Below are 26,172 nucleotides of genomic sequence, written 5' to 3'. Positions count from 1 at the left end.
GTTGTTTGAATGAAATATCTTTGCCCAGCCTTTCCTTTTCAGCCTATTTTTGTCCTTGGGTCTAAAGTGCATCTCGTGTAGATAGCATATAATTGGGTCCTGTTTTTTAATCCATTCTGCCAGTCTATGTCTTTTGATTGGGTAATTTAATCCATTAGCATTTAATGTTATTACTGTAAAAGAAGCACTTTCTTTTACCATTCTGTCTTTTGGATTTTATTTGCCATATCTAACTTTTTTTCTGTTTTTACTTTTACTGATAATCTTCAATTCTACACTCTTCTCCAGACCTCTTTCTCCTGCCTTTTCCTATCTGCCTGTAGTTCTCTCTGTAGTATTTCTTGTAGAACTGGTCTGTTAGTAACATGTTCTCTCAGTGATTGTTTATTTGAAAATATTTGAATCTCCCTATCATTTAAATTTTTTTATTGTGAAAAATAACATATATACAAAAAAAGCAGTAAATTTCAAAACACAGCACAACAATAAATTATAGAACAGATTTCAGAGTTTGGTATGGCTTACAGTCCCACAATTTTAGATTTTTCTTCTGACTGCTCCAAGACCCTAGAGACTTAAAGAAATGCCAATGTCATATTCATTTGTTAAATCCTATCTTATCTTTTATAACTCCATCGCTTTTGATCTTTTTAAAATTATTTATTTTTATTGATATATATTATATATTTACATACCATGTTATCATCCAAAGTATACAGTCAATGGTTTATAATATCATCATATAGCTGTGTATTTATCATCACCTCAACTTCTTTTCTTTTTTGTGAAAAATGGCATATATACAAAAAAGCAATAAATTTCAAAGCACATCACAAAAATTAGTTGTAGAACAGATTTCAGAAATTGGAATGGGTTACAATTCCACAATTTTAAGTTTTTAACTTCTTGCTGATCTAAGATTACTGGAGACTGAAAGAAATATCAATATAATGATTTAGCAATCATACTCATTTGTTAAACCTTACCTTCTCTGTATAACTCCACCATCACCTCTAATCTTTCTCCCACTCTTTAGGGGTATTTGGGCTATACCCATTACAAATTTTTCATATTGGAAGGGGCTGTCAATAATATGGATAGAAGGGACAGAACTAGTTAATGTTCTGGAGAGGCTGGGCCCTCTGTCTTTTAGGACTTCTCTGATCCAGGGACCCATCTGGAGGTTGTAGGTTTCTGGAAAGTTACCTGAGTGCATGGAACCTTTGTAGAATTTTATATAATGTCCTAGGTATTCTTGAGAATTGCCAGGAATGGTTTTGGTCATCCCTCTCATTTTTGAAGGACAGTTTTACTGGGTATATAATTCCTGGTTGGCAGTTTTTCTCTTTCAGAATCTTAAATACATCATACCACTTCCATCTCACTTCCATGGTCTCTGCTGAGAAATCCACACATGTTTTTATCAAACTTCCCTTGTATGTGATGGATTGCTTTTCCCTTGCTACTTTTGAAATTCTCTCTCTGTTCTTGATATTTGACAATCTGATTAGCAAGTGTCTTGGAATATGTCTATTTGGATCTATTCTGTTTGGGTATGCTGAACTTCTTGGATCTATAATTTTACATTTTTCATAAGAGATGGGAAATTTTCAGTGATTATTTCCTCCATTAATCTTTCTGTTGCTTTTCCCTTTTTTTCTCCATCTGGGACACCCACAACATGCATATTTGTGTACTTCATCTTGTCATTCAATTCCCTGAGACCCTGCTCATATTTTTCCATTCTTTTCCCTGTATTTTCTTTTGTGTTTTAGATTTCAGATGTCCAGTCCTCTAGTTCACTAATCCATTCTTCTGCCTCTTCGGATCTATTGTTGTAGGTTTCCTTTTTTTTAATTTTTATCTCTTCTATTGTACCTTTCATTCCCGTAAGTTCTGTGATTTGATTTTTCAAACTTTCAAGTTCTTCTTTATATGTGCTCAATTGTCTTCTTTATCCTCACTCAGCTCATTGGATTTTTGATGAAATTTTGCACATCTGTTCAAACATCCTGAATTACTTGTTTTAACTCCTGAACCTTATTTGAACTGTGGGTTTATTCCTTTGACTGGGCCATTTCTTTGACTTTCCTAATATGCCTCTTTTTTTTTTTTCCACCTCTCATTTCACTTTATTGTGGTTATTCCTAAATTGAGTATTTTTAAGGACACCAAGGCTTGTGTTTCACTGAATGATAGTACACAGTAACTACAGGCATAGTGTTTCATTCTTATGAAGCCCACCCATTTTATCTAATGAGTAAATTAGAAAGTAAGGCACTCCCAGATTGAGTACATAAACTTCCTCATACATAATTTCTGTGGTGTGCTTATAAGAATGTTAGATGAAGAATTTCCCTGTCTGTTATATTTATGAGTTCTTTCATATATATCATCAGGCCCAACTACTAAGGACTCTGCTGTGAATATGACATTCATGTAGATTCTTTCATGTATGAGTTTTCTTATATTAATGGAAGTAGTATTGATGACTAAAGGTATTACCATATTGATTAAAACATAAACCATAGTGTTTCTTCAGTATGTGAATTCTCTTGTGTGTTTAAAGGTTAAAGCTATGGCTGAAATCTCTTACATATTCCAAACATGTAGGGTGAGTTCTCTCATTTCATCTAAGGTTAGAATAATGACAAGAGGCTTCCCCATATTGATGGTATTCAATTTTTTTATCTTTACTTTTTTTTTTTTTTTATACATAGACAGGCACCAGGAATTGAACCTAGCACAGCAGGTGAGAATTTTGCCACTGTGCCACGACTGCACCACCCAATGGCATTCAATTTTGAATAATCATTAAGTTTTTCTAGCATTTAAGCATTTGATTTCTTTAATTAATTTATTATGGAGGTTGTTTTCACTCTTTCACCTAGGGATTTCTTACTGGATGGTTTTGTTCTCTATCTGTTCTTCAACATCAGTTCAACTTATTCTAGACCTCTAGCATAGGTTCTGTTTAACTGATCAGAATTTTTCAGTTCTTATTTTTCTGTTGTTTGTTTGTTTGTTTTTTTTTGTCCTGCCTAGATGGGACCTTTTTTTTGAGGAGGGTCTCCTTAGATATTATAGAATACCTAGGACCCCCCCACCAAGCTGGCCCCATTTTATCTGCTGGCCACAATGGCAATATTTCTTTTCTTTCTTTCTTTCTTTTTTTTTTTTTTTTTTAACTTTTTTTATTGTATGGTATAACATATAAACAAAGCAAAGAAATAAAAAAAAAAAAGCAATAGATTTTCCCAGACCAGACAGGCCCACATCTCAGAAGCAGAGAGCAGTCAGCATTAGTTTTTCTGAGGGTGAGACCCAGCAGGTTGTCATACTTTCCTATGAAGCCTCTAGATTCCGTGCTTTTCCTAGTCTGCCCACCATGTGGTGTTTCCCAAGCAATTTTGAAATCCAACTGGGTTAACTCCTTTAGGTATCTAGAGGCTTTTCTACCTGGACCTGCCACTATAAAACAAGGATCCTTTTTCCTCTAGTTTCCAATAGTAGGTTTTCATTTTCTTCTGAGCCCTTAATAGCAGTCCTTTAACATCTTTATTTTGATTGTAAGTCCATGTAGGATGACTGAAGTATTTTCTAACACAATATAAGTTTTCTCTATCATGCTTCTTACTTTCTTCTGGGACTTTATTAGCTGAGACTAGTAATATCCATGTCTGCTAACAGTCTATTCAAGGCAATCTAGGTTTTTGGCTTTTTCTATCATGCTTTTCAGGCCTTGCAGCTTATATTTAGGTATTTGTTATAGCAGCAACCCTCTTCAGGTAAAAAAAAAAAATCTGTTAGATTTCTATTGCTGCTGTAACACTTCCACAGACTTAACAGCTTAGAACAGCAAAAAAATTTTAATTTACAGTTTTGGAGGTCAGAAGTCCTAAAATCTAGTAGCCCTTCCCCCTTCCAATGTGGTCCTGATTTAATTAGTTGAAGGGTCATAAGAACAGAACTGAGGTCTCCCAGAAGAAGAAATTCAGCCCATAGATGCAGCTGCAGCTTGTGCCCAAGAGTTTCAGTCTTCTCTTCCTGATCACTTGCCAGATGGCTCTTGGACTTGTTTTGCCCACCCTCATAGTCACATAAGCCAATTCTTACATAGAAGACCATGGACACAGAGACCTTGCCTGTATATCTATTTATTAACTAATAAATGTGCAATAAGAAGAAAATCATTTTTAAAAGACTGTAGAACATTCAATCTACCAATAATTTATTCAATCAACAGATATGTTTGAACCTTTAACTATGTAACCAACATTATAGTAGGCAATAGGTCAGTCACAAACATTAGTAGCATCCATCATTTCATACTTCTATTTCTGCATTTCTGCTAAGATTGCTTTTCTTGCTTCTCATTTTGTCTGGCACCATTCCACCCTCCTCACTATAAGATTAATCCTAAAATTTGATTTTTATCATAAGTGCTTGCAAAATCTCCATCCAATGTTCACTCTTAGTAGCGCTTATTATAGAAGACCCCCACCAAGCTGACCCCCTTTTACCTGCTGGCCACACAGCAATATTTCTTTTCTTTTTTATCTATTTTTTAGTATTGTATAACATATGTACAAAGCAAAGAAATTTAAAGAAGTAATAATTTTCAAAGACTCTTCAACAGGTGGTTATAGGACAGATCCCAGAGTTTGTCACAGGCTACCGTATGATCCTCTCATATTTTTCTTTCTAGCTGCTCCGGAATATAGGAGGCTAGAGGGCTTAAATACTTTTTTAATCATCATAATCGAATTTTTTTCCTTCTTTTTTTGTGAACAGTAACATATATACAAAAAAACTACATATTTCAAAGCATACCACCACAATTAGTTATAAAACATATTTCAGACTTTGACAGGGGTTGCAATTTCACAATTTTAGGTTTTTACTTCTAGCTGCTCTAAAATACTATAAACTAAAAGAGATATCAGTTTAATGATTCAGCATTCATGTTCATTTGTTAAGTCCTATCTTCTATATATAATTCTACCATCACCTTTGATCTTTCCAGACCTCTCTTTGGGGTTGTTTGGGCTATGACAATTCTAAATTTTTGATACTGGAAGGTTCTGTCACTAATATGGGGTAGGGAGATGGAACTATCTGATGTTCTGGAGAGGCTGGGCTAAGTTTCAGGACTTATCTGGACCAGGGACCCATCTGGAGTTTGTAGATTTATGGAAAGTTACTCTAGTGCCTGGAACACTTGTGAAATCATATATATTGCCCCATGTGTTCATTAGGATTGGCTGGAATGGTCTTGGTTGGGGGTTGGCAGGTAATGATAAGTAGAAAGGTCTACCTGAAGCTTGCATAAGAGCCACCTCTAGAGTAGACTCTCAACTCTATTTGAACTCTCTCTGCCACTGATACTTTATTAATTATACTTCTTTTCCCCCTTTTGGCCAGGATGTAATTGTTGATCCCAAGGTGCCAGGTCTGGATTCATCCCTGGTAGTCATCTCCCATGTAGAATGGCAATATTTCTTATTCTGCTTTACTTTGCTGTCTCTTCCTTATTCTTGGAACATCCATAACTTGATTCTTTCTCCAAACCTGGACATGTGCCTTCCTCTTTGTACCTAGGATTTTACCCACACTCCAGGGCCTACATCATTCCATTGTCTCCACATAGTCCTTTTCATCTTAATGTGGGAAATTCCTTCTTTGAGCTCACAGAACTAACTTATCATTGTTCAAGCAATCATCTGCACACTAATCCCACACTGTCTTCCATTATTATTTGTCTTTCATGCATTTACTATATCTCCAATGAAGTTATATGTTTACTGCTGTGGGCTCTGTGTTTTAGCAGTGTTTTACTCCAATCTCACAACCTGACCAATAGCTGATGACTTGAAGAATGATTAAAACCTGTGTTATCTATTGATATAGTTGACTTAAAAGCAAAAAAAAATTGCTCATCTTCTTAACAGCATCATGAAAGAAGTTCTCTGATTAGTGTTTTCCAGAATATGAATTCCTTTTATGGCCATTAAGACTCTCGATCTTTGGAATAATAGAAATTAGACTTGCTCCTTTATTTCATAATTCCATAATGCATAGGGAAGTTTGAACTTCAATTAATAATGTTTATGTTAAATAGATCATCTCTTTCTGACTGTTTATTGCAGAAATGTAGCACAAAGCACAGTTCTTGCCATTGTTTCTGTCTAATAAATATATTTTTCTTAATCATATTTTAGTTTGTTGAGGTATAATTACTATAGAATAAAATGCATAAATTTTAAGTGTACAGTTAAATTTCAACATATGTATAAAATATATAAAACCATCACCACTCTGAAGTTCTGACATAAATCATGCAAATCTCCATTATATAGAACTTAGTCATACAATCGCACAAGCATCAAAAGGGGGCGGGCAAAATATGGTCTTTATTCTGGGTATCCATCTGGCCAATAAAAATATGTGGGTTCTCTTACAATGAGAATGAAGGGAAGAAGGGTTATTTATCATAACTTCTATTTTTGAAATGTGTAGCCAGAATTTTAAGATAATCCACTTAATTTCTTTTTCCACTAAGGTACATATATTTTACTGGCTAATGATGACATTGCTTTCTGAGTTGAATTAGTTAAATTCAATGTTCATGTTCATTACTATTGAAGTTTTCTGTCACTTGGGCCCCTTATAGCTCCATAGCCCAGAAGCCACACAGTAGTTCATTGGCTTAGTTTTTATTGCTGAGCCAGTGTCATGGTTTTTTTGCCCCTTGGAAGTATTCCTTTCCCTATCTTGTCCTTCTTTCCACATATTTTTCGTGCTCATTATGGTCTAGAGCACTTCACCAATTTGATATTTTGGGTTAGACAACTCCTTATTGTAGGGGCTGTTCTGTGCATCGTAGGATGTTTAGTAGCATTCCTTGCCTATATATATACTAGATGCCAGCAGTGACCCCATTTCACAGTTGTGACAAACAAATGTTGGTGGATGCTGATAAATGTCCCCTAGGGTACAAAAGCACCCTAGCTGAGAACCATTTCCTTTTTTAGAGGCTTCAGGCTGTGCCATTTGCTTCCAATTGTTCTAGTAGAATTAATTTAACCTAAAGATGAATAAATTCTTAAAAGTGTATTTGCAAAGGTCATACATTTTTTCTTTTAAAATAAAAATCAAAGCATATAATATAATGTCCCAATAGGGCAGGATGTATACTTTTTTATGCCCTTGAGCACTTAGCAATTAGCACAATGCATGGAATGAAAGCATTTTTAATGAATAAACTATTTTTAAAAAATAATCGTTTCTAAGGTTTTTAAGGAAAATTAGATTAAAACAGATTATTTGAAAAATTTTTGGTGAGTCTCTCTTATATTGTAAACATTTACACTTGAGATTTGCTCATACTTTGATGTACATATGAATTATCTCAGATTCTGGTCAAAATCCCAAACCTCAAACTCAATTCCAGATATAGGAAGTCTGAGACGAGAGCAGAATTCACTAAAAACAATTGCCACCCGAGATTTTTGTAATACTGAAACTTTAATCCTTGCTTTTCTTTGATTTGCAAAGGACCTGCTATTGATGTCTACCTTTCTGTATGGCTTTCATGATCTTGGCTACAGGAGATGGAACTAGACTAAAAGACAGGTAATGCATTCAACATAGGTCTTGTCACTTTTCCTCCCTTAGCTTCAGGCTCCTCTCTGGTATTCTCAACACTATTAATGGCTGGTTTTCTTTAATTTTTTTTTAAATAAAAAGATAAAACATATAAAGTGATTTATCTGAAGTCTATAAGTGGATTATTTTAAAAATATATTTATACATATATGTAACAACCACCCAGATCAAAACATTGAACATTTTCGGCACCCCAAAAGATTCCCTCATTTCTAGTCAACGTCTCCCACCTCTCTGAGGTAAACAATTATTCTGACTTTAATCATCATCTTATTACTTTATCCATTCTTGAACTTCATATAATGGAATCATGCATGTGTCTATTTCTTTTACTTAGACATGGTGATTTTTAAATTATATATGTGAGTATTTATTTATTTATTTATAACTGTGTTGTACTCCTTTGTATGAATGTGCCAACATTTATTTATCCATTGTGGACATTTGAAACATGTCCAGTTTTTTATTATTATGAATAAAAATGTCCTATGAATATTTTGTTCTGTTTTATTTGACGTGCACACTCAGTTTCATGGGTATTTTTCTAGAAGTCAAATCTATAGGTCACAGGATATATGTATCTATAGTTTAACTAGAAATTGCCAAACAGCTTTCCAAAGTGGTTGTATCATTTTTCATTCCCCTCCAGCAAGGTATGAGAGTTCCAATTAATCCATATCCTCACCAACACTTGGTAATGTCAATCTTTTAATTTTAGCCTGTGATGGATGATTTTGATCAGACAAATTATATGGATATCTGGACATTGAGTATTTGGTTGGGCTCAGCCCCTGCTGCTGTTAAAGTCTCTTTCCTTTGCCCTCTGGGAAGTAGCCTGTGGGGGAGGGGCGCCGGCTGCTGCAGTTTGGGGAACTCACGGTTCTGGGGAGGCTTGCAGCCAGTCCAGCTGGTCCAGACTGGGGTACGCTGTGTGTCCAGTCACTGATGTGGCCCCAGGAGCTGTTCTGTGCTGTTTCTGGTTATTTAGTAGTTGTTCTGGAGGACAAATTAAAATGCGCACTTTGCTAAGCCACCATCTTGGCCCTCTCCTTCCTCTAGCTTAGGTTTTGTTTAACAGATCAGAATTTTTCAGTTCTTGTTTTCTTGTTTCTTGCCCTGCCTTTGTGGTGCCTTTTCCTCCCCCTTAGTAGAGTCTACTTAGGTATCATAGACCCCAGCCAGATTTTCCCAGACCAAACTGGCCTCCTGTCAGGAGGAAAGAGAAACCTACATCGGTTTTCCCTGAGGGTGAGACCCAGTAGATTGAAATGGACATTGAGTATTAATGACACAGGCATTTTAACAAAAGAACAAAACTACTTTATTGTAATTGGGTCATCTGTCTGGGGATTTTTTTTTAAGTATATTTTTATTGACGTATCTTCACACACATACAGTCCATACATGGTGTATAATGAGTGGCACACAATATCATCACATAGTTGTGTATTCATCACCATGATCATTTTTAGATCATTTGTATCACTCCAGAAAAAGAAATAAAAAGTAAAAAGAAAAATCCATACATCCTATACCCCTTACCCCTCCCTCTCATTGACCACTGGTATTTCAATCTACCCAATTTATTTTGTCCCTTATCTTATTTATTATTTATTTTCCATATTTTTTTACTCATCTGTCCATACCCTGGATAAAAGGAGCATCAAACACAAGGGTTTCCACAATCACAGTCAAAGTGTAAAAGTTATGTCATTATACAATCATCTTCAAGAGTCGAGGCTACTGGAACACAGCTCAACAGTTGTAGGTACCTCCCTCCAGCCACTCCAATACACCATAAACTAAAAAGGGAAATCTATATAGTGAGTAAGAATAGCCTCCAGGATAACCTCTTGACTCTATTTGAAATCTCTGAGCCACTGAAACTTTATTTTGTCTCATTTCTTTTCCCCCTTTTGGTCAAGAAAGTTTTCTCAATCCCATGATGCTGGGTCCTGAAAATCCCAGGAGTTCTTTCCCACATAGCCAGAAATATTTACACACCTGAGTTGTCCCATGAAGCAGGGAGGGCAGTGAATTCAGCTCCTGAGTTGGCTTAGAGAGAGACCATATCTGAGCAACAAAAGTTGTTCTCTGAGGGTGACTGTTAGGCATAATTATAAGTAGGCTTTGCAGGAATAAGATTGATAGGGATGAATTCTAAGATCAAGAGCTCAGCCTATTGATTTCGTTGTCCTCACTGCTTGTGAGAATATCAGAAATTTTCTAAGTGGGGAAGTTGAATATTTCAACTTCATTCATATCTCCAGTTGAAGTCTGATCCCTTTTTCAACTTTTTATATAGTTTGTCTGGGGTTATTTATTTATTTATTTTTGAAAGTGCATGGACCAGGAATCAAACTCAGGTCTCCCGCGTGGCAGGTGAGAATTCTACTACTGAACTACCCTTGCATCCCTGGGGTTATTTTTGATTACCTAATATATCTGATAAATTTATTTGAAAACCTAAAAAATATTCTCTTATCATTCTTGACATAAAAACTTTTTGTGCTAGTTTTATGTAGGGTCTCTTTGGACATATATGTTTGATCCTGTTAGGTTGCTTTCAATTAAGTAACTGACTGTTATTTCTTAGCTTTTACAAATTCCTGGATAATAAAGATATTTGTACAAAAGGAAAAAAGTAAGGTACCTTTGAGGTAAAATGGAAGTATTGGAAAGAAATTCTTGCCCAATTACCCTTGTACTATTACTTTTAAGTTGCCAAATGTGCCTTTTCAGTTAACTTTATATTATTCTGCAGGAGAAAAGAAAGTTAGTAAATACATTAAAATCTATTGATTTATCAGATTATGTTGTTCTCACTTTAGAAAACAGAGGGTTTGGATTTCAGAAAGTGTGACCTAAAGAATTTCCCTTTGCTGAATGCTGGAGCAGTAAGACTAGAAATTTCAGAGCATTTGGGACAACTTGATAAGGTCAAGGCCAGATGTTCTGTGGTGGTACCAATAAGGGGAGAGGATGATTATTCTTTTTCAGAAAGGTAGTAATTGGGAACCACACTTATTTCAGAATTCTGTCATGGGCTGGCCCTTAACTCAGGAAAAATGGTGTCTGAGGGACAATGACAAAAGAGGAGAGAAGGAAGTATTATTTAAGATTGTCATAGTTTGCTTCTACAAGGCAGGTTGCCAGAGGATAGCTCTCAGGGCTGGATCAGTTTTCTTTATTAATTGTTACCTTACTTTTGACTCTAAGGTGGATCCTCTGTTAGGAACGATATTTAATATTTTGTTTGATCAATACCTGCACTGATGCATCATAGTCAATTTGCCATCAGTCAACTAAAATATTACTCGAGGTCATTGAAGATATAAATTTCAATGATCAAAAAAGAAAAATGCTCCAATCCAAGAATGGAGAAAAATACATAGTAAATATTAAACCTCCTAGAAACCAACTATTGAATATTTTTTGTTCTATTTTAATATCTTGCCTATGTGAGTTATATTTCTGGTCTTAGCTGAAAGCTCTAATGATTTCAAATAAGTAATGCTTACATTCACAAAAAAGAATGTTTAATTATTAAGGAAAGCCAATTTATTAGGTTTTCTACTACTATCTATAAAACAGGCATCTTTGTGATCCTCTGATGAGTTGAAGCTAGTCTGTGGGCTGTGTTCCTGGTCCTTTTGCCCAGACGCCTGCTGATACCAGCCACACAGGTGCTCTGTGACTGAGGCCTTGTAGATATTTTTGGTGATGTTCTCAGATTTAGTACCAGCCTTCCTGGGCAGTCCTGGAATGTTGCATATGGGTTATAGAGCATCCAGTCCACCTCATCTTCCTGAAAGGATTTGCTATAGTCCTTTGGGTGCTCATATTCCATCGTGGGCTGAGGACTGGTAGGAGGGACTGACACTGGTACTGTCCTTCATTATCACTTTTGTAGACACAATAGCCACTGTAATAAAGATCACATTCTCCATATGGTGGGACATATTGTACCCAACAATATAGTAACTGGAAGAGGGTTGCTTCTGATCTTAGAGTAGATGCCATTCCCACTCTCCTTTTGTGCTAAGTTGGGCATGCTTCCTGAATTAGAAGTAGAAACGTTCTGCTTGTTGGACCCTCTCTGATCCCTGGGATGTGTGCCTAGAATCTGGGTGGTGTAACATGCACCAGTGATTGGGTCACCTAGTAATATTCTTTGTTCGACTGGCTGGTGTGGGAAGACCCATTATCAAGGATATCTGTGCTGCCACTTCTTTGTCCATCTCAGAGAGAAAGTGGGTCTGGGACTCGAGGCTTCCTCTCCACTGGCAGTGGTGCTGAAATGAAGATTCGAGTTTCAAGTGTCTGGTGTTGTAGGTGTTTCAGGTGAGAACTGGTGTGGTGGGCATGTTTTGGTCTCTCTGTGGCTACCTCTCCAGGGTTTTGAAAGGGGTGCTGCATGTCAATAACATTTCTCTGAACTATCTGGTATCCACAAACTGTTCATTGATGGATGACTTTCTGAAATGGATTTTCTCAATACCAAGAGACTCGGGGGAAGAATTGTTGGAGAATGAAGTACAAAATTTGATTACTACCCAGCAAGAGTGAAGGAGTCATTAGGCTCATCATAGGTGGGAGTGTTGGACAAGAAACTACTCTCTGAGGGATTGTGTCTTCTGGTAAGATAACTGTTGCTTTCTGGATGGGTTTCTTTCCACATCTAATTTGATATTCATTTATTGCATTTTCAATCTCCTGGAGCTTTTCACTGCATTTCTGTAAACCTGCTTTCATTTTTTCTTCGTGGTTTTTTAAAGGCCTGGCTGATTGGCATGATTTTTTGCAGCTTTGACCAGCTTTTGCTGTATTGAGAAATTGCTCTCCAGTTCTTGCAAAGCAGGATCCTCTTCATTTGGCAGCAGGTTATCATCTAATTTGAACGCAGTACTTACACGTCTTCTGACCTGAGGGAGTTTCTCACCTATATTCAATGGATACTCCTTTGGCATTTTTCCAGTGATCTCAGGCTCCCACTAACAGATCTTCTTAAGCTCTTTGACTTTTTCAGGAGTTTTTCTTGCAACAGCTTTCCTTCTTCTTGAGTTCAAGGATTTTCTCTCTTTTGCTCCTCACTAACCTCTGAGACTTGAGAACATGAGGAGATTGAACTGTCATCGCTTACCATGATAAACTGACTTTTTCCATCCAGGCTTACCAGTTTAGAGACCGTTGGTATTCCTGTCTCTGCCTAACCATGGCAATATCGTCTAAACTCTGGGCTGAAGGAATTTTTGCTTTGCTTCTGATCCAAGTAAAGCTGATGCTGACTATTTGCCATTACCCAGATGAACTTGATGAGAGAAGAGTTGCATACCATGTTTGCACAAATGCCATTTTGTCCAAAGGTTCTTCTTAATGCTGAAATTCTTTATGGATAGTGAACTTCAACAACAATTTTTTTCTCATGTAAGTATAAGTTCTCCTACTATTTCCATTGGAACACTTTCTGCGGCTTCACCTTATAAATCATGCTGGTTGATTCCTTTATAGTTGATTCCAAACCACCAAGGAATTCCTTGTTTATCCTTTACTGCATGGTAATGTACTCTGTAAATTGATAGCTCTCCTACTATTTTAATGTACTGGACCACTGCTTGACCTCAAGTCAGACCTTTGATTTTCAAATAGTGCTCAATCACTCTGTCCTTCCACTAAGCAAGGGATGGATGTTCCGGAAGAGTTTTGGTTGGAAGGTCAGGTAGTATCCTTAAATCTTTCCTGGCATTTCCATCACAAAGACCCTGCAGAGAGGTAGCAAGAGATCAGAGGACCAGAGGCTGCTCCCTGCTGGCCAGGGTACCAGAGAAGGGGAAGAGGAGGAGAGAATTGGAAAGCTGGGGTTACATTTTGTTTTGAAAGAAAAAATAATAGGCTTTTTTGTTCTTACAAAGTGTTGTTTCAAATAATGATCTTTCATTAACTATGTCATGATATAGTGATAGAAAAACTTTTTTTCCATCAAGGGCTGTTTGGAACAATGAAACAAAATATAGGCTGCTATGTCAAAATATAGATTCTATTTTTCAAATAATTTTACTTGAGAAAACCTAATTGATTTCTTTTTTTTTTCAGTTGTTTTCTCCTTATAGTCATTACCAAGTCCAGGTAGATGGTTATGAAGCTCACAGTTCTGCATGCCAGTTTCCACCATCAACTGATGTTACTGGTGAGGCTGGTACCGATGTCTCTTGTTGCATATATCAACACAGAAACTCTTGGATGCTCACAGTGCCCAAAGAAAGACATGTGCTCAGGAGAGGTAATGTTCAGAGCTACATCATTTCCCTAGTGTTAACCTCTATCGCAGAACTCCTGGTCCCAGCATGTCTGTGGAAAAGTATTTTACAATTAATTCATTATTGGTTCAAGTCACTGAAAAGGAAAGGAAGAGAAATAGATTTTTGAGGCACTACTTTCATGGAGCCCATATTCTTCTTGGGGAAAAAAGTATATGTACACAGCTAGACACTAACAGAAAATAAAATAATCTGGCAGTGAAGGACCTGACTCAGGTAGAAAAGAACATCACTGTCTAATACCCCAGGGTCCTGTGTGGCTGGGTGATCTGCTTCACTGTCCTTCCTTCCAGTCTCTGAGCCTGACTGTGGCCCTTTCTTTAGTCCTCCTGTCTTGGTTTGGTATCTAGATTCAGATCTGTGTTCCTGATCATATATAGTCACCTCTACGTTGTGGCCTTATCTCTGCGTCCTTATTCCCAGCAAGATACGTAATTCTGAATGACTGCTGATGGTATGTGAATGTTCAGTTGGGTGCCCTGGGCTCTGCCCTTCACCCCTCCACCCCAAGATTAGGAGCTTTTAAAAGAAAGGTTGAGCTTAATTCTTGATACAGTTTAAGAAATTCTTACTTTATATATCGAAGAGAAAAGTGAAGAATGAAACACCTTGATTGGGTGCAGTAACTTAGAGTGACTCTTTTTGTTTTCATGGGTAAGTCAAATCTTATCAATCATTGAACACAAGGATATTGTAGCCACATCTGGTTTCAATGTATTATTAACTGGTGGGAGGAAAAAAAAAAGTACTGCGAGAGTTCATATAGCTAGTTAGTGGTGGGCACAGGCCAAGAGTTCTGCTGCAAGGTTCCAATCTGACTGATCTGTATCCTGTTTCTGATTTTGATCAATACCTTTAATATAAGTATCATAGGCTGCCTGTTTTTTTTGTGAGTTGGGAGGAAAGCCATTTATTTTGCTCCTCTATCAAGCTTTCTTCAAGGCCTAGACACTGTGGTGCTGAAGGTGATGCCTGGTGCCTGTGGGTACCCTTGATTTCTTTGGCCTTGGTGCTAAATGTTTGGTCCCCATCTTGGCTGCCCAGTAGCTGCTGCCCTGGACACTCAGATGGGGCTTCCCTCCCATGATGTGGGCTCACACTTTCTAGAAGACATACCCCATCCCTTTCAAAGAAATCAGTTCTGTGCTCCCCTTGTTTATAGCTTGAGCTCAAGTCACAAAAGAAGAGTGATAATGGATATATCAGTAATCAGAAACAATTTTAAAAATGAAGTGACTGATTTTTAAATTATTTTTATTATTGCACTGAGCACCTTATATACATCATTCTATTTAATGCTTTCAATCGTCCTTTGATATGATTATCATTTTTCTTATGAAGGAACTGAGGCTTTGTACATTAAGGAAATCACCAGTTATCAGCATGTTTGTAAGAGACAGAAATAAATTCAACCCTGAGTCTTCTGGAATTCTTTTGAATTCAAAGCTCTTAAGCATTATGCTATACCATTTCTGGTAAAAAAGAAAATTGAAAAAATAAAAAAGCAATCTCTATTGGCCAATGACTAATGAGGTAAATATTATTTACCACTTTAGAGATAAGGAAAACTGAGACTCAGAGGAATTAAGAAGTTTGTTCTAGATCTCAGAGGTTTGGGATTTAAACTGAAGGTCTTTTAATTTTAAATCTTGTACGTTTAAAAATGTCATTCTGCCTGTGCAGTAATATGGACAAACAATAATTGCTACATCATCATCATCATCACCACAAAATCTTTTCTAGCATTTACTATATGGCAAGCTGAATTCTAAGCACAATGTTCATATATCTCATTTAAGCCTCACAAAACCCTGTAGGGCAGGTTCTACAATTATCCCTATTATACAGAGGAATTCTCACAGTATCAGGGAATTTATGTAAATTGCACAAGGTCACAGAGCAGTTCAGCTTCAGCATCTGTCATCTACCTTCAGCCTTGCAGTAGTAACACAGTACTTTATAAATTACAAAGCTATTTTATTTACACTAATCTTTATGTTAGTCCTACAAGTCACATCTTACAGAGAAAGAAATAGTTGCTCAGAAAGGGTAGTTAATATGCAAAGGGCCACTAGAAGTTGGATCCAACAAGCGTGAGCTAATGCCACATTGCATGCTACCAGAGAATAAATATGAGCTGAAATGTTAGCCAGAGAATGTGTGGGGACCAATAACCAATCCTTCAAAAATGCCTGTCTCTGAAAAGCTTCTAAGGAACTTATTGATGGGGACTTTCAGGTAAAGTCAGGATCAGAAAGGAGTGGAATTTGACCATTCTTTGAGCATTCCTCAGATGTAGGCCGTCCCCTACATGTGCCCTGAAGTGGTGGGAGTAAGGAACCAGCACATCCAATGAGCCTACAACTAGCATACCCACTACCCTTGCTTCAGGTGGCCCTGTTAACCTAAGTGCTGACACCACCACCCTCAAAGAAACTACAACATTATAATGCCCTTCTCTACAGCAACCAAATCCTTAATTACTACCGTAACTGTGTTACATTAATCATCTCCAGGGTCACTCAGACTCTAAACTTGTATCTACAAAGTTTTTGGCCAACAGAAATATTTCACTGAAGCTGGTAGCAACAACACTAAAACTACTCCAAGAATAACAATTTAGCCTGCTGCCAATGCACTGCAATGACATCTGTATCCACCTCAAAATCTGCATTTAAGTCTTCTATCCTTTTTGATCTCCATTTTGTTGGGACTAATATTATATTTGTATTTTGATTCAAATCTAGGGACTACTCTGAGCAATTTGGTCAAGTCTGACAGGTAAATCCTTTTTAATATTTGTTGGTATTTATCATAAACATTATTGTTGCTTTTATAAAATTAAATGGTCTATCCATGTAGATGCAATATTTTGTTCTTTGTTCTTTATTCTTTGGTATATTAATTCTTTATGTATTGAATTGACACAGTATGAATGTGTTAAATAAGCTTACATGGAATAATTTTTAAGTACCACGTTTTATTTTCTTTATATATGAAATTAATTTATATTAATCTTTATTCTGATTAATTTGCCCTTTAGCACAATTGCTGGAAGAATTAATTTTTTGCTACTACTACTGTAATTTTAACTCGGTTCAACATCAGACATTTTTCAGGTCCCTATGTTGGCCAAAACATTGAAGAAGATACAGAAGAAGAAATAATAATGTAGGAATAATTTACAAAATTAATTAATTTGGCATCCTTTGTTTAGAATTACTGGCCATGAAGCAGGTTTAGATTGATTTTTATGTTGCCAGGGTTCTATCTCAGACCCACTGTATGGAGTGGGCCAGGAGTGTTTATTTATAAACACCTTTCACTGTTGACACTAGTGTATAGCTAGGTTTAAGGGTCACTAAGCCAAGCAATGAATTTGGGAAAACATTTTGACATGTTGCATTTTATGGCTTGGGTTTGCAAAATTGATACAAATTATAAAACATTTATTAAAATCATCAAAAGAAAGATCAAATTTCAAGACATAAACAAAGCATGAAATAAATTAATAGCAACCTAAATCTAATCTGTATAGGAAGGATTGCTGGGAGGTATACAGTTAATGGTGGTGGGGGGGAGGGGAGAACAGAGGGAAGCATTTCAACTAGAAGGTAAGAACAAAATTATTTTCAAGCAAACGTTTCAAATATGTATTTTAATAGCTGCTATGCTAATGAGAAGTAATTTTAATAATAGTTGCATTTAGTACCACAAAAATACTTTAAAAGGTTCTACCAGCCTGATAATTGTAATAATATGTAAATAAGTATTAAGATTGTGTTAAAATATTTAATGTAGATTTTATTAGTATACATTGCTATTTCACTAATAAAAAGCAATTGATCCAAGTTGATTAAATCAGCAATGTATTACAGAATACATGCAACCATTACTGTAATTTTCTAACAAAGAAGAAATAGTGGTTCCAATTTGAAATATTGTTATTTTTCAGGAAGAGAAGTGTGCTAGAATTGAGAAATGTGCTTGTAAATGAATACAATTTTACCTTTTACAATAACAGTAACACTGCCCCAGACTTAGTAGTCTGTGCTCAATAAATAATTGCTCAATAAGTGACTGAATGAATATTTTAGACTCTAGAACATCTGATCAATAAAATAATCATTCAATCATTTTTTAAAAAAAAGGCTTTGAAGCTCTACCATGTACTAAGCATTTTAAGTATTAGAAGTCACATGTAATGATACATGTCCCATTCCCCAAAAATGCTTATTTCCCTCTAAGACCTAGAACAATCCTAACTTCTCCACCAAGCCATTCTCTTCGTTTTTGCACAATTCCTTCATTGACCTCACAAACATTTTATTTCTTACCCTACTCATTTTTACACTTAGACTATCCTATTTTCCATTATTCAGTTTTCATATGTGTTGATTTCCCAACAAAATGGTAACCTTGTTTTTGCAGTGACCTGTATATTTTTTTAAACTTTTTTTGGTGAAAATTTCCAAACATACATTCAAGTCCTTATTTTCCAGCTTTAACAACCATCAACAGCTTTTCAGACTGTTTCATTTGCCACCCTCCACTTTTAATTTGCTTGAGCATTTTAAAGCAAATCCCAAACATTATGTCATTTAACTTTTAAATAACTCAGTATGCATCTCAAAATTTTAAAAGGGCATTTTTTATATAACCAAAATGTCATGATCACATCTAAAAGATTAACAATAAATCTTTTTTTTTCTTTTTTGTAACTGAGGTATAATTTACATCCAATGAAGTACACAGATCTTAAGTGTATGGCTCAATGATTTTTTCATATTTATACAGTCATATAGACATCAATCAGTTCAAAATCTAGAACATTTATAGCACCAAGCAGGCTCCCTTAGCCCTATCTAAATCCAAACTGAAGGTAGTCACTATCTAATTTCCATCCTTATAGATTCAAATTTGCCTATTTTTAGCTTTATGTAAATGGAATCATGAAGTGTACACTATTAGTGTATGAAGTCTTCAACTCAATATTTTATCTGTGCACTGTGTAGGATATGATTTTGGTGATTAAGGCATTCAGTTAGTCCATGGATGGCAGTATTGGTAGAAGCATGTTAGTTATATAGGCTAAAACCATATTCTGAGAAAGTCTGTAATCTAAGGGAGACATATCACAGCCCTTTTCATAATAAGAGAAATCTCATGTCATCAACATACCATGGGTGGCTGGGTAGTATCCCTTAGTAATTATGCTTTACTGGTTTGTGCTTTACGGGCAGATTAGGCATTCAGCATTTGTTGTGGTCAGATCAATCTTGATGAAGGAAAGCCCATGTTTTTAAGCCTATGCAGGACCTCAATCTCCTTTGACTTGACCACAATTTGTTCATGAGCCTGTTAAGCACGTACTGGAACAGCTGGAGAAAGAGAGTGATACAATGGGTTATATGTATTTTTTATTTTTGTTTAGAGTTTTTCTGAAGTGATATTTTTGATTAGCATTTACTTGGAACACCATATTCTTACATTTTGTACCCTTTCAGAGAGGTCCAGCTAAATAAATCTTTCTCAGATTGCTTTGTCACCAATCCTCCTTACTTTTTCCTGAAAATTCTCTGACCTTCTAGTCAAACAGCCCAAATTCACTGTGAATGTGTCCCTCTGGCTATCTTTCCTTCCAGGCCAAGAGACCAAACAGTTGCACTATTCAGAGTTCTTCCCACTAAGGGGATTTTCTTTTTCCATTAACCTATAAAGCCATCTATGAAGTGGTTGCAGCTTTCTACTTTCTGATGCTGTCATTATATCATATGGAAAAATCTATAAACCAGGCTCGTTTTTTCCCCTCCATCAATTCCCCTATGAGGCCACTTGTTTTGTTTAATGGAAAGGTGGCAATATAGCAGAAGTAGGTGTCTTGGGAGTGTGAGCCACCATTAATACAACTTAGTTAAGCTTTCATATATTACTTGAGCCCAACCTTCTGTCTACTTTGTCCATTGGTGATGGAGCACTGCTGGACATGTCCAACTTCATGACTTGGTGAATCTGATACCATGATGGGTAGCTCAGGTGATATGGTTGCTTGTTATACTTTGGCAAGCATTTATTCTCTACCAGGGCCCATAAAAATTCAGGCACTCTTTCTCAAGAGTGACAACTATTAAGTTGTTTATATGATAGGATATGTGTTATTCCAAAACCCTCTGATTCACTGACTGGGCCTTACTAGAGGTTACATTTGATATCTTAGTCTCCCACAAACACCTGGAACCCGATGAAATCTGTTGGGTCTGCCTAAATGACTTATGTACTTTCTATAAAGTTGGGAACATTTGCAGTACCCACTCTTGATTTAAGCCCCATTCAAAATGGCATCTTTATGGGCTACCTGATAAGTGGGCCAAAGTAACATGTTATAAATATTGTATGTTGCCTCCAACATCTAAAAAGACCCACCAAGCAATATGCCATTTTCTCTATGGTCATGGGAAGGGAAGGTAAAAGCTAAAGCAACTCTTTTTTCACTTTGGAATGTTTTCTTATCTGCATTTCCCCAATCTAGAGTGGAGAGTATCTTTGGAGTTTTCCAGGTTATGGTGCTGCTCATTGATTATATTTATGGATGCTAGATGAAGGACTTTTCCTCTGGGTCTTCCCAAGGAAATTAATGATATGATAAGTGAGAAACTCATCGAAACATATCTATCTCATAGCCCTTGAATTCTTTTTTATTTTCACATTATATCAAAGAAGTTGTATCATTTCAGCTCCATTAAATTCAATCCATACCTGTCTAGGTTTTATTCAACCAAACAAGCAAATTCTTATAGCCGCTCCCAGACCCTCAAGCTGACACAATGAATCTAGAATCTTGAGCAAGTGCACTGTACCAACAAATTTGTCATCATCTTTTTTGGACCAGCACACCCAGAATTTATTCCCACATATATTACCTATGCTTCTGTCAATACTTAACAAAATCTTGATAATCTTTTGATGTAATTCAAGATTATATATTTTTCCCTATGAGATTTTCTGAGGTTTTACTGTGACTCTAGAGGAATCATGGTATTCTAGTCACCATTACTTCCAGTCCATACCTTAACTGGCAAGGCTATGAGATTAATTTTTGTTATAATGCTGTAACATGCAGGATCATATTTTCAACTATATAAGCCTTGTAGCTATTAAATTTAAGAGCTTCTTTTAAAGCAAACAGAAAAGTTCTCTTCTTTTCTTACCTTGCCTTGAATTGAGAAGTTTTAGTCTGGAATTTGTCATTTTTTTCTTTACAGTCTACAGTTTAGTCAGAAAGAACCAGCTCAATTCACACTTCTGTTAGTCTTCGTTAACACCATATAAGTCTCAAGTGACAACCACTTGGTGTCGCAAAGCCATGCTATACCTGGTATACTATGGGCTGAAAGTTTCCCATTCTCAATTGGGACTGGGGTCATCATGCTTCAGACTCAACCAGGTCAAATAACCAATCCAGATTCTTATCCCTGAGGGTCTATTTTCTGGAACCACTCCTTTTAACCTGGGCACACTGCAGGAATATAGAAACCAATTTAGATAATGTAAGCAGAAAGAAATATAGTTATCATGTGCTGACGATTGATGGTATTAGAGGAGTAAGAATTGAGAAGGCTGCCTCTCAGTTGTCCTCAGACCTGCAATGCCAACTGTGATACAGAGCCCAGGATACTGCTGCTGACACCCTGTGGTCAGAGAGCTGCAGGGAACCACTGCCAGGTCACATCTCCCTGCTGCTCCAGGGATGAAAAGGGGAATCCAGCTAGTCAGTGCAAAAACTGTTGTCTGTTGAAGTTTGCATTTGTCAGTCATCCACATTGCTAGGAAAATAATGGCTTGTACTTTCTGTTGACCTTCCAAATTTCATTTGAATGTGTTTTCTCGGTAGAGACTAGAGTTTGTGGAAGTATGGTGTCTAGGATTTCCAGCCCTTTTAGGGGGGTACATAGTAATGCTAACTGCCCACCAAAATGTCTAGTGCACCCTGTAAGGGGAAAATATCACAAAGATCCCAATAGTTAACAAAGTTGGGGAAAATGTTTAAAATCAGTTGTAAAAAATCTTTTTTTAATCCCTTCACTTAACCTATTCAGTTAGCACTATATTAAACATTATTTTACTCAGCATTGATGAGTGTGTTTAAACATGTATTCTTGATATTTTTTTGGCAAGTCAAAATTTTACAGCTCCTTGAAAAATAATTTGTATTAAGGATGATAAAATGCTCATAATCACTGATTGTATAATTCTACTTTCTGGGAACTGATTGCTAGAAAATAAATTGAAATATAGAGAATAGCAGCATCATAATAACTTAAAGGGATATAATAACCTAGAGAGGCAACGGATAGGTTAAATCAATGATGTTACAACCTTTCATTGGCATTAAATGTGATGTGTTTTGGAAAGATTTATATTACTAGAACAAATTCATAGTCTAAAATGTTAAGTTAAAAAGAGGTCCCTGTATGTGCATCTATGTGTACTCTGATCACAATTTAAAAAGAAATATATGGCAAAAGAAGCATTCCAATTTATATAGCATGAAAACAGCCACCCAATCTGAATTTCCCATCTCTTCTTCCTAAAATCCATACAGATTGAAACAAAGAGTAAACCAAAACTCCCACAGCAAAATGTTATTGAAGGCCTACAAATTATAGCTTACATGTAAGCAAGGTATAAAAAAATGTGAAACCAACAGAATATTATTTTATAACCCACATATAGCACAATAAACATTTTGAACCAAGTTAAAGTTTATACATGTATGAAAAATGGGAATATTCTTACGGAAGTGAATATTGGTATGATCTGGGTGATAAATTTAGGGAATATGTAGTAAAATTGAAGAAGTACATCCCTAATGATCTAGCAATTTCAGTTAATTATAGAGTTAAGAACATTTTAATAAATGTTCCCCAAAGGTTTCTGTACTGGAATATTCATAACATCATTTTTTAAAATCATAAAAAATGGAGTCAAACTCAATTCCTATCAAAAGGAAAACAGATTAATAATTGTGGTATATTCAATCTACAATATACTAAAAAAACTGAAAATGAATGAAATAGACTTTCAGGTGTCAGTGTCATTGAGTTTCTTAGATGTAATCTGAGTCTCAAAAAGCACCATATATTGTAGAAAAATACATTATTACATGATCCATATAAATTTTAAATATTTAAAACATTTTTTGAATAGCGTGGCTGGGGTATGGTAAGTGATGTCTAAAATAGTGCAAGATGATGCTTGAGAGGTGGGCAGAGGCTGGGAAGTCAGGGGCTTTAGACCATCGTCAGGATGTGAGATTTTACCCAAAGGGGGAGTAAGAAGACAATTAAAGATTTTGAGCAGGACTGTGATAAAGGTTGGTTGACACTCTTTCCTTTGATTTTTATAATTTGACTAGAGAAGGTATAGATTTACTGAAAATTCACGCAGAAAAAATCAGGAAATACGGAGTTCCCTTAAACCCCACCACCGCTACCACAGTTTTCCCTATTATTTTTTTTTTTTTTTTTTTTTATTAACGGAAAGAAAAAAAAGAAATTAACACAACATTTAGAAATCATACCATTCTACATATGCACTCAGTAATTCTTAACATCATCACATAGATGCATGATCATTGTTTCTTAGTACATTTGCATCAGTTTAGAGGAACTAGCAACACAACAGAAAAAGCTATAAAATGTTAATATAAAGAAAAGAAATAAAAGTAGTAGTAATAGTAAAAAACAACAACAACAAACAAACCAACAAGCAAACAAAAACAAAAAAAAAACCCTATAGCTCAGATGCAGCTTCATTCAGTATTTTAACATGATTACTTTACAATTAGGTATTATTGCGCTGTCCATTTTTGAGTTTTTGTATCTAGTCCTGTTGCACAATCTGTATCCCTTCAGCTTCAATTACCCATTGTCTTACCCTGTTTCTAACTCCTGCTGAACTCTGTTACCAATGACATATTTCAAGTTTATTCTCGAATGTCCGTTCACACCAGTGGGACCATACAGTATTTGTCCTTTAGTTTTTGGCTGGATTCACTCAGCATAATATTCTCTAGGTCCATCCATGTTATTACATGGTTCACAAGTTTATCTTGTCTTAAAGCTGCATAATATTCCATCGTATGTATATACCACAGTTTGTTTAGCCACTCTTCTGTTGATGGAGATTTTGGCTGTTTCCATCTCTTTGCAATTGTAAATAACGCTGCTATAAACATTGGTGTGCAAATGTCTGTTTGTGTCTTTGCCCTTAAGTCCTTTGAGTAGATACCTAGCAATGGTATTGCTGGGTCGTATGGCAATTCTATATTCAGCTTTTTGAGGAACCGCCAAACTGCCTTCCACAGTGGTTGCACCCTTTGACATTCCCACCAACAGTGAATAAGTGTGCCTCTTTCTCCGCATCCTCTCCAGCACTTGTCATTTTCTGTTTTGTTGATAATGGCCATTCTGGTGGGTGTGAGATGATATCTCATTGTGGTTTTGATTTGCATTTCTCTAATGGCCAGGGACATTGAGCATCTCTTCATGTGCCTCTTGGCCATCCGTATTTCTTCTTCTGGTAGGTGTCTGTTTAAGTCTTTTTCCCATTTTGTAATTGGGTTGGCTGTCTTTTTGTTGTTGAGTTGAATAATCTCTTTATAAATTCTGGATACTAGACCCTTATCTGATATGTCATTTCCAAATATTGTCTCCCATTGTGTAGGCTGTCTTTCTACTTTCTTGATGAAGTTCTCTGATGCACAAAAGTGTTTAATTTTGAGAAGCTCCCATTTATTTATTTCCTTCTTCAGTGTTCTTGCTTTAGGTTTAAGGTCCATAAAACCACCTCCAGTTGTAAGATCCATAAGATATCTCCCAACATTTTCCTCTAACTGTTTTATGGTCTTAGACCTAATGTTTAGATCTTTGATCCATTTTGAGTTAACTTTTGTATAGGGTGTGAGAGATGGGTCTTCTTTCATTCTTTTGCATATGGATATCCAGTTCTCTAGGCACCATTTATTGAAGAGACTGTTCTGTCCCAGGTGAGTTGGCTTGACTGCCTTATCAAAGATCAAATGTCCATAGATGAGAGGGTCTATATCTGAGCACTCTATTCGATTCCATTGGTCGACATATCTATCTTTATGCCAATACCATGCTGTTTTGACCACTGTGGCTTCATAATATGCCTTAAAGTCAGGCAGCGCGAGACCTCCAGCTTCGTTTTTTTTCCTCAAGATGTTTTTAGCAATTCGGGGTACCCTGCCCTTCCAGATAAATTTGCTTATTGGTTTTTCTATTTCTGAAAAATATGTCGTTGGGATTTTGATTGGTATTGCATTGAATCTGTAAATCAATTTAGGTAGGATTGACATCTTAACTATATTTAGTCTTCCAATCCATGAACACGGTACGCCCTTCCATCTATTTAGGTCTTCTGTGATTTCTTTTAACAGTTTTTTGTAGTTTTCTTTATATAGGTTTTTTGTCTCTTTGGTTAAATTTATTCCTAGGTATTTTATTCTTTTAGTTGCGATTGTAAATGGGATTCGTTTCTTGATTTCTACCTCAGCTTGTTCATTACTAGTATATAGAAAAGCTACAGATTTTTGAATGTTGATTTTGTAGCCTGCTACTTTGCTGTACTCATTTATTAGCTCTAGTAATTTTGTTGTGGATTTTTCTGGGTTTTCTACATATAGTATCATATCGTCTGCAAACAGTGATAGTTTTACTTCTTCCTTTCCAATTTTGATGCCTTGTATTTCTTTTTCTTGCCTAATTGCTCTGGCTAGAACTTCCAACACAATGTTGAATAATAGTGGTGATAGTGGACATCCTTGTCTTGTTCCTGATCTTAGGGGGAAAGTTTTCAATTTTTCCCCATTGAGGATGATATTAGCTGTGGGTTTTTCATATATTCCCTCTATCATTTTAAGGAAATTCCCTTGTATTCCTATCTTTTGAAGTGTTTTCAGCAGGAAAGGATGTTGAATCTTGTCAAATGCCTTCTCTGCATCAATTGAGATGATCATGTGATTTTTCTGCTTTGATTTGTTGATATGGTGTATTACATTAATTGATTTTCTTATGTTGAACCATCCTTGCATACCTGGGATGAATCCTACTTGGTCATGATGTATAATTCTTTTAATGTGTTGTTGAATACGATTTGCTAGAAT

The 26,172-nt window shown here is 36.0% G+C and overlaps 1 protein-coding gene and 1 pseudogene across 3 annotated transcripts in view; one reads left to right on the top strand and one right to left on the bottom strand.

Moving 5' to 3' along the window:
* DYNAP (dynactin associated protein) overlaps positions 1–26,172 on the top strand; it is a 70,795-nt gene that overhangs the window by 22,038 nt on the left and 22,585 nt on the right. The window contains exons 3-5 of one of the 3 annotated variants that reach the window (XM_077135424.1): positions 7,558–7,635; positions 13,762–13,948; positions 16,733–16,766. The gene's annotated coding sequence lies outside the window, so the exon portion shown is untranslated. Of the gene's footprint in view, positions 1–7,557; positions 7,636–11,911; positions 12,013–13,761; positions 13,949–16,732; positions 16,767–26,172 lie in introns of those variants that run through there. The other 2 variants (XM_077135426.1, XM_077135425.1) reach the window with 2 other exon arrangements.
* LOC143662399 (FERM domain-containing protein 4B pseudogene) lies at positions 11,248–15,070 on the bottom strand (annotated as a pseudogene).

Source organism: Tamandua tetradactyla, chromosome 18, assembly GCF_023851605.1.
Source record: "Tamandua tetradactyla isolate mTamTet1 chromosome 18, mTamTet1.pri, whole genome shotgun sequence".
NCBI classification, from domain to species: domain Eukaryota; kingdom Metazoa; phylum Chordata; class Mammalia; order Pilosa; family Myrmecophagidae; genus Tamandua; species Tamandua tetradactyla.
This window is presented reverse-complemented; position numbering and strand designations above follow the sequence as displayed.